Source organism: Solanum tuberosum, unplaced genomic scaffold, assembly GCF_000226075.1.
Source record: "Solanum tuberosum cultivar DM 1-3 516 R44 unplaced genomic scaffold, SolTub_3.0 scf00049, whole genome shotgun sequence".
Lineage (NCBI taxonomy): Eukaryota > Viridiplantae > Streptophyta > Magnoliopsida > Solanales > Solanaceae > Solanum > Solanum tuberosum.
In genome coordinates, this window is record NW_006238974.1 from 673,424 (window position 1) to 686,172 (window position 12,749).

General features: G+C 35.8%; 1 long non-coding RNA gene across 7 annotated transcripts; it reads right to left on the reverse strand.

Moving 5' to 3' along the window:
* Positions 1-2,020: 2,020 nt before the first annotated feature.
* On the reverse strand, positions 2,021-9,091 carry LOC102592760 (uncharacterized). 7 transcript variants are annotated; one of them, XR_001473046.1, is made up of 5 exons: positions 8,937-9,091; positions 8,796-8,860; positions 7,392-7,510; positions 4,735-5,961; positions 3,911-4,306 (listed from the first exon to the last, which is right to left on the reverse strand). It is a non-coding gene; the product is annotated as an uncharacterized lncRNA (long non-coding RNA). The 7 variants fall into 7 exon arrangements; XR_001473051.1 differs by having other exon boundaries at positions 4,735-5,514; positions 5,880-5,961; positions 8,796-9,091; XR_001473049.1 differs by lacking the exon at positions 3,911-4,306 and adding an exon at positions 2,021-2,266 and having other exon boundaries at positions 8,796-9,091.
* Positions 9,092-12,749: the final 3,658 nt, after the last annotated feature.

Genomic DNA, 12,749 nt, shown 5'->3' on the forward strand with positions numbered 1-12,749 from the left:
CTTCCTCGATTCGTTTGTGATAGTGTTTACTGATGACATTTTGGTCTATTCAAAAAGTGAGGAAGAGCATATCAACCATCTTCGTATTGTTCTGGGCGTTCTTGCGAAACAAAAGTTGTATGCAAAATTTTCTAAGTGTGAATTTTGGTTGACTTCGGTTGCCTTTTTTGGACACGTAGTTTCAAAAAAAGTGGTAATGGTAGATCCCAAAAGATTGAAGCAGATAAGAATTGGGTCCGACCAAGTTTTGTTACTGAAATTAGGAGTTTTGTAAGGCTCGCTAACTACTATTGTCGATTTGTGAAAAAAAATTCTTCTATTGCCACACAATTGACGAGTTTGACCAAAAAGGAGACACCATTTAAATGGACTGAAAAATGTGAAGAGAGCTTTCAATAGCTCAAGACACTCTTGACCACAACACCTATTCTATCACTACCGGTGGAAGGTAAAGATTTTATTGTTTATTGTGATGCTTCACATTCTGGTTTGGGTGCGGTGTTGATGCAGGCTTAGAATGTCATAGCTTATGCATCGCGGCAGTTGAAAGTGCATGAGAGGAATTATCCAACACATGATTTAGAGTTGGCAACGGTAGTGTTTGCTCTTAAGATCTGGCAGCATTATCTTTATGGTGTTAAGTGCAAGGTGTTTACTGATCATCACAGTCTACAACATGTATTCACTCAAAAGGATATGAATTTGAGACAACGAAGGTGGATGCAGTTACTCAAGCATTATGATGTGACCATCCAATATCATCTGGGTGTAACCAAGATGTACCGAGATTTGAAGCAAATATATTGGTGGTCGGGCATGAAGAAAGATATAGCGGAGTTTGTAGCTAAGTGTCAAAATTGTCAACAAGTAAAATATGAGCATCAAAGGCCAACAACTTTGCTTCAGAGAATGTCAATTTCGGAATGGAAGTGGAAAAGAGTAGCTTTGGATTTTGTGGTTGGTCTTCCCATGACTTCGGGGAAGTTTGATTCCATTTGTGTAGTGGTTGACAGATTGACTAAGTTAGCCCATTTTATTCCGGTCAGAATAGATTATAACGCCTAACAGTTGGCTAAAGTTTATGTGAGAGAGATGGTAAGGCTGCACGGGGTGCCCCTCTCTATTATCTCAGACCATGGTACGCAATTGACATCCAAGTTTTGGAGGAAATTAAATGATGAATTGGGCACACAACTCACTTTTAGTACAACTTTCCATCCACACACGGAACACTACAACAAATTTGATTATTAGGGACAAATTATTTCGTCATTTATAAAGCATATTTCGTCACAATTTTTTTGTGACGAAAAAAATTTCGTCAGTTAGTCGTCATTAAAGGTGCGTCACTAAATGTATATAAAGACGATTTAGTGCTTCGTCTCTAAAGAAGTTCCATTAACTACAAAACAAAAAAATCGTCACAAATGCTATGCATTTGTGACGAATTTGATTGTCATAAAAAGTGTGTTTTCTGTAGTTGATAGTATAATTTTGTCACTAAAAACGTTATTAACACTGACAAAACTATTTGGTCACTAATTATTTAGTTCAATTAGTGACGATACCAATTGTCTCTAAAGTTCTATGTATTTCGTAGTAGAACAAAAGAAAATTCGTCACTAATGACTACCTTTTATATACAAAAAAGTATTTCGTCCTTAAATGTATAAATTAGTGACAAATTTATCACTCTAATGAAGAATAACAATTTTATAGTTAAATATATCATCTTGTCACTAAAAGTATGATTTTTATTGACAACATAAAATTGTCACTATAAATCGTCATATTATTAGTAATAATTACAATTGTCATAAAATATAAAATTAATTCATATTCGATAAGGAGGGTACTAGAACAAATATATTGTCACTAAATGTGTTCAATTTATGACAAACTAATTTAATTTGTGATGAAAATGTCTTGAAAAGTTTGATATAGTAATCGCAAAAGGTTAAAATCTTTTGCCACTAATTAAAAACATTTGATGACATTTAATTATTTCATATTGATATTATATTTGAATTTAAAATTGCATAAATTGAAAATAGAATAATAAAACACCCATGATCATACAGTAAAGATCAACTAAAACTATACTAGATAATATCTCATTTCAAGCTCCTTAATAAAAGTAAATATGTCCAATACTTGATTACTAAATATTACTCCCTAACTAAGACAAATACGTGGAGATTTCTTCCCAAGTACAAAAAATGTGGCGACATTTAGCCTTCAAGTAGTCTTGATTCAATTCTCACCACTTATACATGTGGGGAAAAAAAAGAGAACAAAATTATGATTTAATTTAAAGTGTTTTCAGATTGAGGTAAAAAAGATAGAATCTGTAACACAATCTATGTATTCAATATGTTGTAATGATCAATTTTATAAGCACTAAATAAAAATGCAAGCATACTAATATGAAGGTCATCTTGGGTGAGCAAGACTATGTACCTGGCAAGAACTTTTTTAAAATTTTGGAGAGCAATGGACATATCATTATCCTCGCACAACCTACTACACATGAATTATCAAAATGCTAATAATTGAGAACTGTATTAACTCAACATCTAACATGTAAAGTATTAGAACATATGACCATTTAATGTACAAGTTAACTAATCCCCGATAATTGGACAAAATAAAATGATTACAGACAATGTTGCATGCATTGCCTAGATTTATAAAGAGTCATGCATCATGTTGGAGTTCATATTAACAAAACCTCACCTACTACATTAACACTATTTCGTCCATTTATTTATTGTAGATCTTTTGTCAGGCCCAATAACGACTACTAGTTCAGAGGTATTCAACTAAAGAATTCAAACAAATATCAACTTTCAAAGCCTTAATTCTATACGAAGTCTACTATACAAGTAAAAAATTCTAGAAGCTTACCAAGCATTTGCTGCAATAAAACTACTTAATGTAGTTCAAGACTAGGACCCAACATCTTGATAATAATTAATTCACTAAATAAATCTACTTAAAATTACTCATAATTCAACAAATGAAAAATATCATTCTTAATCCTTCAACAAGAAAGAGGAGCAACAATGGGTTTTTAGTAAAATGTGTGTTACTAGTCTATCTTATAAATTATCTTTCTATTTGTGGATGGTATGAAAGATAAAATTATCAGTGGGCGATGTGTTATGCAAGAATGGTATAGCTATTTTGTCTTTATATGGCACGATTAGAAAGATCAAGGAAGGGCAGTATATGGGGTTTGTTAACATCTATGCATATAATCCTTAAATTATGTATAACTAGTGTCTTTTTGGACTTGTTGCAACAGAGTTTGACTTCAGGTGATTCGATTCACATATCTTTAGTTGGATGATAAAAACTTTGGTGGTTTTGAGGCTACTAGTTACGAGGGTTCTGATTTCAAACTTACACACAATAGAGCTTCATTCCTTCTACTTTCATCACTAGTTCATGTAATATTGACTAAGCTGCATATATAGTTCATGAAAATGTTGAACTATCCTCCATTCATGTAACTTTTTATACCAATGACAGAATGTACATAGCTCTCCATTTCTTAACCTTTCACCGGTAATTCATATTCAAGAACTCTATCACCTCTGATTCTATATGCAGTATAATAAGTCTCTTATTTGGGTTCTTCAAAGCAAACTTGCTAGCAGATCACGGTCTTGCGTTGTATAATTCTTGTTGATGAGTACTGTCAACTCTTTCACACTAGTTTGGACTTTTGGTGTGTGATGGATTTTATCAGTGGTCTCACAAGGTCTTTTTCCTTGGGCGATGTGTTAAGCAAGAATCTGTTAAGCAAGAATGGTGCAGGTGTTGTGAGATCTATCAACAGGAAACTATGCTACATTTGTTCCTAACAAGAGATTATGCTAAGAGCATCTGAACACACTTTGCTGCAGCAGCTTAAGGGCCCATTTATTTAGTTAAATCAAGTTGCAATACAATTGTGGAAAGCTGACTATTCTCCTAATTAACTGAAGCCACTATATCTGGCTGCCCCAGCCATCATTATATGGCATCTATGGAAGAAAAGAAATATAATTTTCCAAGAAGGTTCAATATCAAGAAACAGAGTTATTAATGACATAAATCAGAACCTCTATCTCTTGGCTAGAGCGAGGTTCCCATGGATAACAAAGATCTCTAATATTTGGCCACTTATGATACAAAAGTTGGAAATCTACAAACCAACGAGGTGCACATTAGTCTAGTGACATCTTCCTCCCCAAGGAAAATTTAAGTTCAATACTGATGGCTTGTCTAGAGAGAACCCTTATCCTTGCTCTCTGGCATTCTGCATTAGAAATGGTAGGGGTCATTGCCAATACTACTAGTTTAGGTGTTGAAGCGTTGACAATTCACGAAGTAGTGGCTTATTGTATAAGAGAACAGCTAATGCCTCTTATTATGGAGACTAGCTCCCTAATCATCAAGAAGGTGATTGATGAAGATTGGGACAGTCCATGGGCTATTAGTATGGAGGTTCAGAAGATCTAAAAGTGGAAGAGAAGGGGGGATTTCTAGGTGTCACGTGTTCTAAGAGAAGAGAACCAGTTAGCCGATCTTTAACTAACAAAGCTTTTATATAAGAAATATATCAGATGATTCATAACTTCAAAGTGCTAAATAAAAAACTAACAAGAAATATCAAACATGCTCAGCTAACAACAATCAAACAGATGACGCAAAGAAAAACGCAATCGAGATGCTGAAATGACTTACAACTTAGGGTGATGAGCTTTAGGGTTCTGAAGAAGATGTAGTATAGAACCTCATTACCAAGAACAATGCACTCATCGGCATTTTCAACCAGTTGATGCAAGGACAAGGTAGCATTATAAGGCTCAACAGCAATGTTAAAAACCTTAGGTGAAGGGAAAACGGAGAAGGTAAGCATCATTCTGTCCGGGTATTCTTCTCTGATCTTTAAGATCAAAAGTGTTCCCATACAAGAACCTGTTCCTCCACCCAATGAATGGCACAATTGAAATCCTGAAAATCAAACACATAGAACGTAAATAAATCCTCAAAATGCACAGATCTACAACAACAACACCAAATGAAAACAAAATGTTTAAGAAAATGCGGGTAGAAACACAAACCTTGAAGGCAGTCAAAGTTTTAGGCTTTCTTACGACCAATATCGAGAACGACATTAATGAATTTAGCACCTTCGGTGTAACTTACCTTAGCCCAATTGTTACCAGCACCAGATTGTCCAAAAACAAAGTTATCAGGATGGAAGATCTGTCCATAAGGACCAGATCTAATATTGTCCATGGTGTGAGGCTCCAAATCCATAAGAACATCCCTAGGAACAAATCTTCCACTGGTAACCTCATTGTAATACACATTAATTCTCTCAAGTGGAGATCAGAATCACCACTGTAACGATCGGTAGAATCAATGTCGTGTTTGGCACAAAAAACTTCCCAGAACTTGGCACCAATTTGGTTACCACATTGTCCACCTTAAATATGAAGGATTTCACGCATTTTGGAACTGAGATTTGAAGAAAATATGCACAAATGAAGAGAAAATTGGTAGATCTTACAAAATTGGAACACAAATGAGAAGTGAAATAAATGTAGGGACAAGGGAGGAGAGGAGGTGGGGGTGTTTTATTGTACTATTCAATACAATAATTTTTAGGAACTCCCATCAGAAGCTAAAAAGATAATTAATTAACACACATAAACAACAAAATCCAAGTATACGATTCAAGGCGGTAAGAGAAAGGGAACCAAATTAAATGACTATTTCCAAGACAAGGTCTAGGACTGATTAACAACAATTCAGTAAGCCACAGGTCCAAACAGTAAAGCATTCCCAAAAACACAGCAAGAAGTACAAATATATGATTTTACCGTAATTCCATTTGGAGAGTTTGTTTGTGGCTTCTATTGTAATTGTTCTAGTATGTGGTATCAATCTCCTTGGAGGTTCATTCTTCTAGAAGAAAAACAATGAAAATCACAAACGAGTCACTCCTAATACAACCTACGTCAATAGTTAAGGACTATCAGTCATCTTAAACTTCAGTTTCATCTTAAATCACTTCTCCTCAAGTTTGAGAAAGGATTCTTTTGGGTAAGATGTCATTTCTCCTGGTGAAATATTGTAGGTGTCTCATAGTGGCATCACCCAAAACTTGAGATAGAAATGTCATCAATAAGCAGGAGCTGAAGAAAAACCGATTTTATCCCGTAAGAAATTGATTAGGCTCCAAGAATGCTACTTACCTCCCTCAGCTCGTACCTTCAGAGGTCAATCTGGTTGATTTCCAGCAGAGCAGCAACAATTTAGATGAGCTTAAGGTCCAAGTTTAGGGGTGAATCTCTGGGGTCGAATGTTACAGAGAGTTCATCCATAGGCTTTTCACTTTCCTTTTAGTTACTTCTTTAGTGTTTTCATTTGTTGTCTTTTATCTTTTGTTTCCTTTTGCTTATTTCCTGTTAAGATAGTCCTGACCTGTTCTTGGTCGGGCTTTTAGCTATAGCTTGTATATAATTTGTTTTGAATAAATTGGCCTTGAGCCAAACCATTTTAACCAAAAAAAAAGATAGACATTCAATTTGATCTGTTATTGTCCTTAAGATGCTGACTAAACCACATCATCTGGTAATGTACTAATTGGATTTACCTTCACAAAGTAAGACATCTCCAAGACAACTCTATGGAGTAATATCAACTTTAACAATAACAATTCTCTAATGAATGAACCCAAAAGAATATGATAAAGAGAGTATTGAATATTATCATGGATAAAAAGATATCTCAAATTAAAGCAACAACCAAGTCTAAACATGTGATATTTTATCACTAAGAACTCTAACAGTAACATTCTCTTGCATATCCAAGTCTTAGATTCCCAAGCATATACACATGGTTGGCATGTGAAAAAAAATCAATAAATATATTAATTAATCTCAATCATATCTAGACTTATGATTCACTAAACTATGATCCTAATATTATATATCATATCAGCTAAAGCAAGCATAAGAGTTGTTGTATAGGAGTATTACCATTTACTAAACAAGTAGAAAATACACGAAACCTTTCGCCTACTAAGTATGAAAATCATAATCAAATTAAGCAGTAAATAGAAATATAAAAGAGAAGAAAAAATAAAAACTAGAAAGTTGATTGAACTTTTGAGCACTTTGAACTTTCCAGTATTTTCCTCATCAGAATGGTACTTCATTGGTTACAATTTACACTTCTTACTTTCCTTTTTTGTTTGTCCCAAAAAGAGTCTCTTGTTTAAAAAGAAAATGATAGTTCTATGAGTTACTAGACTTCCCTACTACTAAAAAAATTTCCTATCCAGAATTAAGAAAAAATAGACCAAACCATCATTGAATAAGATGACTTACTTGAGTAAAGAGAAAGAGATACATAGAGATAAATGACCTTGAAGGTGCCACCATGTAGTGAACGTGCAAAACCCAAACAAAGGATATGATCCACTGACGGTATGATTATAAGAATGTACCTAAAGGAAATTATTACATTTTGTAGTCAGGGTTATAAAATGCAATATACAAAATATCGACACTCATAACATTACTTTAAGTGAAAGTTGAAACGAGATATTGAGTGAAAGCAAAAGAGGAAAAACGATCAGCATGTCTAGCGCTATTAGTACCACACACATTGGTCAATTGTCAGTATGATAGGCTATTATTACACATGCATATTAAAAAATATTTACTATTTTACTTTGAAAACTAAAATTATCTAATCGAAAACTAAAGGAACTCCTGATTTTGCATTTTTCCTATATGTTAAGTTGTTCGTAATACTTAATAGTAATGTACTAACTATTCATTATCTTAATTTCCTTGTTTTCAAGTATTCATCATCTCACATTAGGATTCTCTCAACCATAAATGGGTGCAAGAAATATATCATTTTAAATAGTATCTTGGAATAGCAAAGAACTTTAAAGCCTTAAACATGTAAGTTTTTCTTAAACAAGGATCAATATCTGAAGTTAAAGATGAAATCATGTAGTTGATACAGCCTAGCGAGTGAGGCATCTATATTTGTGCAGTTGATAGATTCTTCGTTTTCAAATTAATTTCTTTTTTTTGACAGCACATTGCTCATGGCATTACTCTTTGAGATTACTTGAAAAACTTCACTTTTGAGTTGAGAGTCTATCGAAAACAATCACTTTAGCCCCGGTAAGAATAAGGTCTACATACATCCTACTCTGCCCAAATACCAGTTATGAAACTACACAAGGTATGTTGTTGTTGGAGATAGACGATAAAACATCAACATAAAATCCATTCGTCATATGGTTTATGATTTCTTTTGAAAGGAGCCACATTCTCAAATCAATTAGAAGACCAATATGCCGTACCATATCCTAGGTTTCTCAAGTAAATTTTAGCAAGAAATCCATTAAAAATTAAAAATAAACTTACGAACAAATAAGATTTGAGCCTTTTATCTAATCAAAAGCTTCAAGCATCATCATCCTCCCGTAATTTCGGATTCCAACAGTCATTACCACCAACCTGCCACCCTCACACACACAAAACTGAGGCTTATCTAAAGCTCAATTTACGTTGAACTCTATGGAATATAAGCCTCGTATTTTCAAGCTCAAATGTAGCGTGAAAGAACAGAGAAGAACAAAAAGCATAGCAAATGAAACAAAGTCAAAATCAATTTTTGACCAATTTGAAGAGAATGTAGCAGAGGAAACAGAAGAACACACGAAAATCTATAAACACAGAGAATTTAGTGGATCTATGATTTATATTCACCTCCTTCTTTGTCTGTTGTGCGGGTCTTCGTTTGATTACATCTTCGTCGTTACTCCCAATTAAGACTGCATATCAAAGAATATATCTACTTTAGCTTTGTGCTTCTCCAAATAACCATAGCATCCCCAAACAAAATCATACCATTTTCTAGTCCAAAAGCTTTGGATCTTGTATCAAAAGAGGAAAAGAAACAAAAAAAGAATCGGTCAAAAAGCTGCAAATTAGAAAAAACATAATTTAACTTAATTGGAAGTGTGAAGTACTAGACATTTGTAGAAGTAAAATTGGAAGCAAGAACTCACTAGATATTGGGTAAAACTGTTACATGCCAATTAGTTCATTTCATTAATTCCAATTTGTATATGCTTGTATTTTAGCTAAGTGAAGCAGTTACGTGACTAAGCATGGGTGTGAAACTGAAACCATTAGGAAATGTTGTTAGAAGAGTTAGTTACTCTCGGAAATAGTCCAGCTACATATAGTTGATCTTTCATTGTAATGGGTATCATTTTGGAGATCAATAAGAAAATTCTCTCTTCTCTCTCTTCTTTCAGTTTTCTCTTTCTTTGAAGGGAACCGAGCACAGCTATTCAAGGGTAATTCAATACTTTTCCCTTTAGGCTTACTCATCTTAATTCTGTTTGTATCATTGGTATCAGAGCGCAGAAATCCTCTGACCTGCAATAATGGGGGATCACAACACTCGTATGCAAGAATTACGACGGGAGGTTGATCTATTGAAGGGTTCTATGGAAGGAGTTGTTAGTTCTGTGACAGAATTGCAACAATCGATGGATACGAAGGTGGCGCAGGCCATGGAAGATATTAAACGATTGCTGACAGAGAATGTGAACCCTAGAAATGGAGATGGAGAAGATCGGAGAGCACATGATGATAACAGGGACAGAGGAGTTCCAATTCTCAATCACAATTGTCCAGTGGATAATAGGAATTATCAGGTTGACCTTCCTCATTTTGATGGAACTGGGCTAAAAGATTGGCTCTATAGGTGCGAGCAGTTCTTCGATGTAGATGAAACTTCTCCAGATGTAAAGGTGAAGATTGTCTCCTTCAAATTGGATGGAAAAGCTTTGCAGTGGCATCAATCGTATATGAAGCAGAGATTGACCAGAGGATGGCCTAGCTGGGATGATTACGTGAGGTGTTTGTATGCCAGATTTGGAACTAAGCTCTATGATGATCCTATGGGAGACTTCAAGGATCTCAGGCAAGTCAATTCTGTACAAGCTTATGTTGATATCTTTGATGAACTACTCACTAGAGTAGAACTTTCAGAAGACTATGTTGTTAGCTGTTTTGTGAGGGGTCTTAAACCAGAAATTGGCCTACCTGTTAAGATGTTAGGACCTAGATCTCTAGCTAAAGCAGTTAGTTTAGCTAGAATGCAGGAACAAACACTTCTGGTTCAGCAGCAAGTTTTTTCACAGCCTTATAATCCCAAAACTACTCCCAGATTTGACACCACCAATCCCATTTTTTCTTATGGATCTACCTACCAATCCAACAGAGTTCATCAGAATACCCAAAAAAATCCCTCTACCCTCTCTAACAACTCCAAGCCAAACCTAAAAAATGTCAAAATGTTAACACCTGCTGAAATGGAAGAAAGGAGGAGCAAGGGCCTGTGTTTCAATTGTGATGAAAAGTATGTGTATGGGCATGTATGTAAGAAGAAGAGGCAATTGTTTTCTATGGAAGTAGAGGAAGACAATGCAGGTATTGTGGAATTAGAGCAAGAAGTTTTTGTAGACCCTGCTGAATTTTTGACTATGATAGGTCAAGGTTTAGAGACTGATGATCAGGGGGCTATTCTACCACATGTCTCAGTTTATGCTATGACTGGGTTGCATGATTTTAGGACTATGAGGGTTACAGTATCTGTTAAAGGCAAGGCTGTACAAGTCCTAATTGATACAGGAAGCACTCACAATTTTCTTGATCTAAATACTGCTAAGAGGTTGGGATGTCTTTTAACTGCTATATCCCCATTTCCTGTTTCTGTGGCTGACGGGAAAAAGATGCATTGCAATTATGTATGTAAGAAATTGATTTGGAAAATGCAAGGAGTATCATTTGATTCTGACATGCTCGTGCTACCTATTGGAGGATGTAATATGGTTCTTGGGGTTCAATGGCTGATTACTTTGGGGGACATAATGTGGAATTTCAAACAACTTAAGATGGAGTTCAGTATCATGGGTCACAAAGTGTCTTTGAGGGGTATCAAACCACCTGCGGCTAAGGTGGTTCAACAGAGTGGTATGGCTAAGTTGTTAGCTAAACCAGCAGAACTATGTATGATCTCGGTAGGTATGTATTTGGGAGAGGAATGCAGTGAGGAACCAGGTCGTTTGTTCTCTATTAGCAGCTGTGGTACAACAGGAAAGGACAGTACAGACATGCAAGAGTTGCTACAGGATTTTTCTGACTTATTTGAGGTACCAACAGAACTACCACCCTCTAGGAATCATGATCACAAGATTGTATTGAAAGATGGCACATCTCCAATCAATATTAGACCTTACAGATATCCTGCAATTCAGAAGGATGAGATTGAGAAGCTGGTAAACGAGATGTTAGATTCAGGTGTCATAAGGCCTAGCACCAGTCCATATTCTTCACCTATAGTCATGGTAAAGAAGAAAGATGGTTCATGGAGAATGTGTGTCGATTACAGAGAATTGAATAATCATACAGTAAAAGATAAGTTTCCTATTCCCGTAATTGAAGAGTTATTAGATGAGCTACATGGTGCAAAGTATTTTTCCAAGTTGGATTTAAGATCCGGCTACCATCAGATTAGGATGTTTGAGCCTGACATTCCAAAAACTGCCTTTAGGACCCATCAAGGTCACTATGAATTCATGGTCATGCCTTTTGGCCTGACCAATGCTCCCTCTACATTTCAGAGCTTGATGAATCAGATCTTTCTTCCTCATCTCAGGAGATTTATCTTGGTATTTTTTGATGATATCCTTGTCTACAGCTCTAACTGGACTGATCACCTTTCTCACTTGAGAGAAACTTTCAGTATACTTAGAGTAAATGTCTTATATGTGAAGCATAGCAAGTGTGCTTTTGGGGTCCAGCAGATTGACTATCTAGGTCATGTCATTTCTCAAGAAGGGGTTGCTATGGATGGGGACAAGGTAGCAAATGTCTTATATATGAAGCATAACAAGTGTGCTTTTGGGGTCCAGCAGATTGACTATCTAGGTCATGTCATTTCTCAAGAAGGGGTTGCTATGGATGGGGACAAGGTAGAAGCTGTGGTGCACTGGCCTCAACCTACTACTTTGAAGGGTTTGAGAGGATTTCTAGGACTTGCAGGATACTACAGGAGATTTATTCAAGGCTTTGGGATTATAGCAAGACCTTTGAATGACTTGCTGAAAAAAGGGAACTTCAAATGGAATGAGGCTGCTTCTCAAGCTTTTGACCAACTAAAACTAGCTGTTACATCAGCACCTGTCTTAGCTTTACCAGATTTTTCCAAAGATTTCATAATAGAGACAGATGCCTCTGGAGGAGGCATTGGTGCTGTTCTTGCACAGGGTCACAGACCTGTAGCTTTCTTCAGTCAAGGACTGTCTGCAACGAATCAAGCCCTATCAGCATATGAACGAGAATTGTTAGCACTGGTAGCTGCTGTTCAAAAGTGGAGGCCTTATCTTTTGGGAAGGCAATTTATTATAAAGACTGATCACCAACCCCTCAAATATTTGCTAGAACAGCGAATTACCACTCCTAGCCAACAGAAATGGCTGGTTAAACTACTTGGTTATGACTATATAATTTCCTATAAGAAGGGCAAGGACAATATTGTTGTAGATGCTCTCTCTAGAAGAGAGGAACCCATTCAGCTTTGTAGCATTTCTGGGGTCCAGGCTCAATTACTTGAAGATGTGAAGAGTTCATGGTTGCAGGATCCTG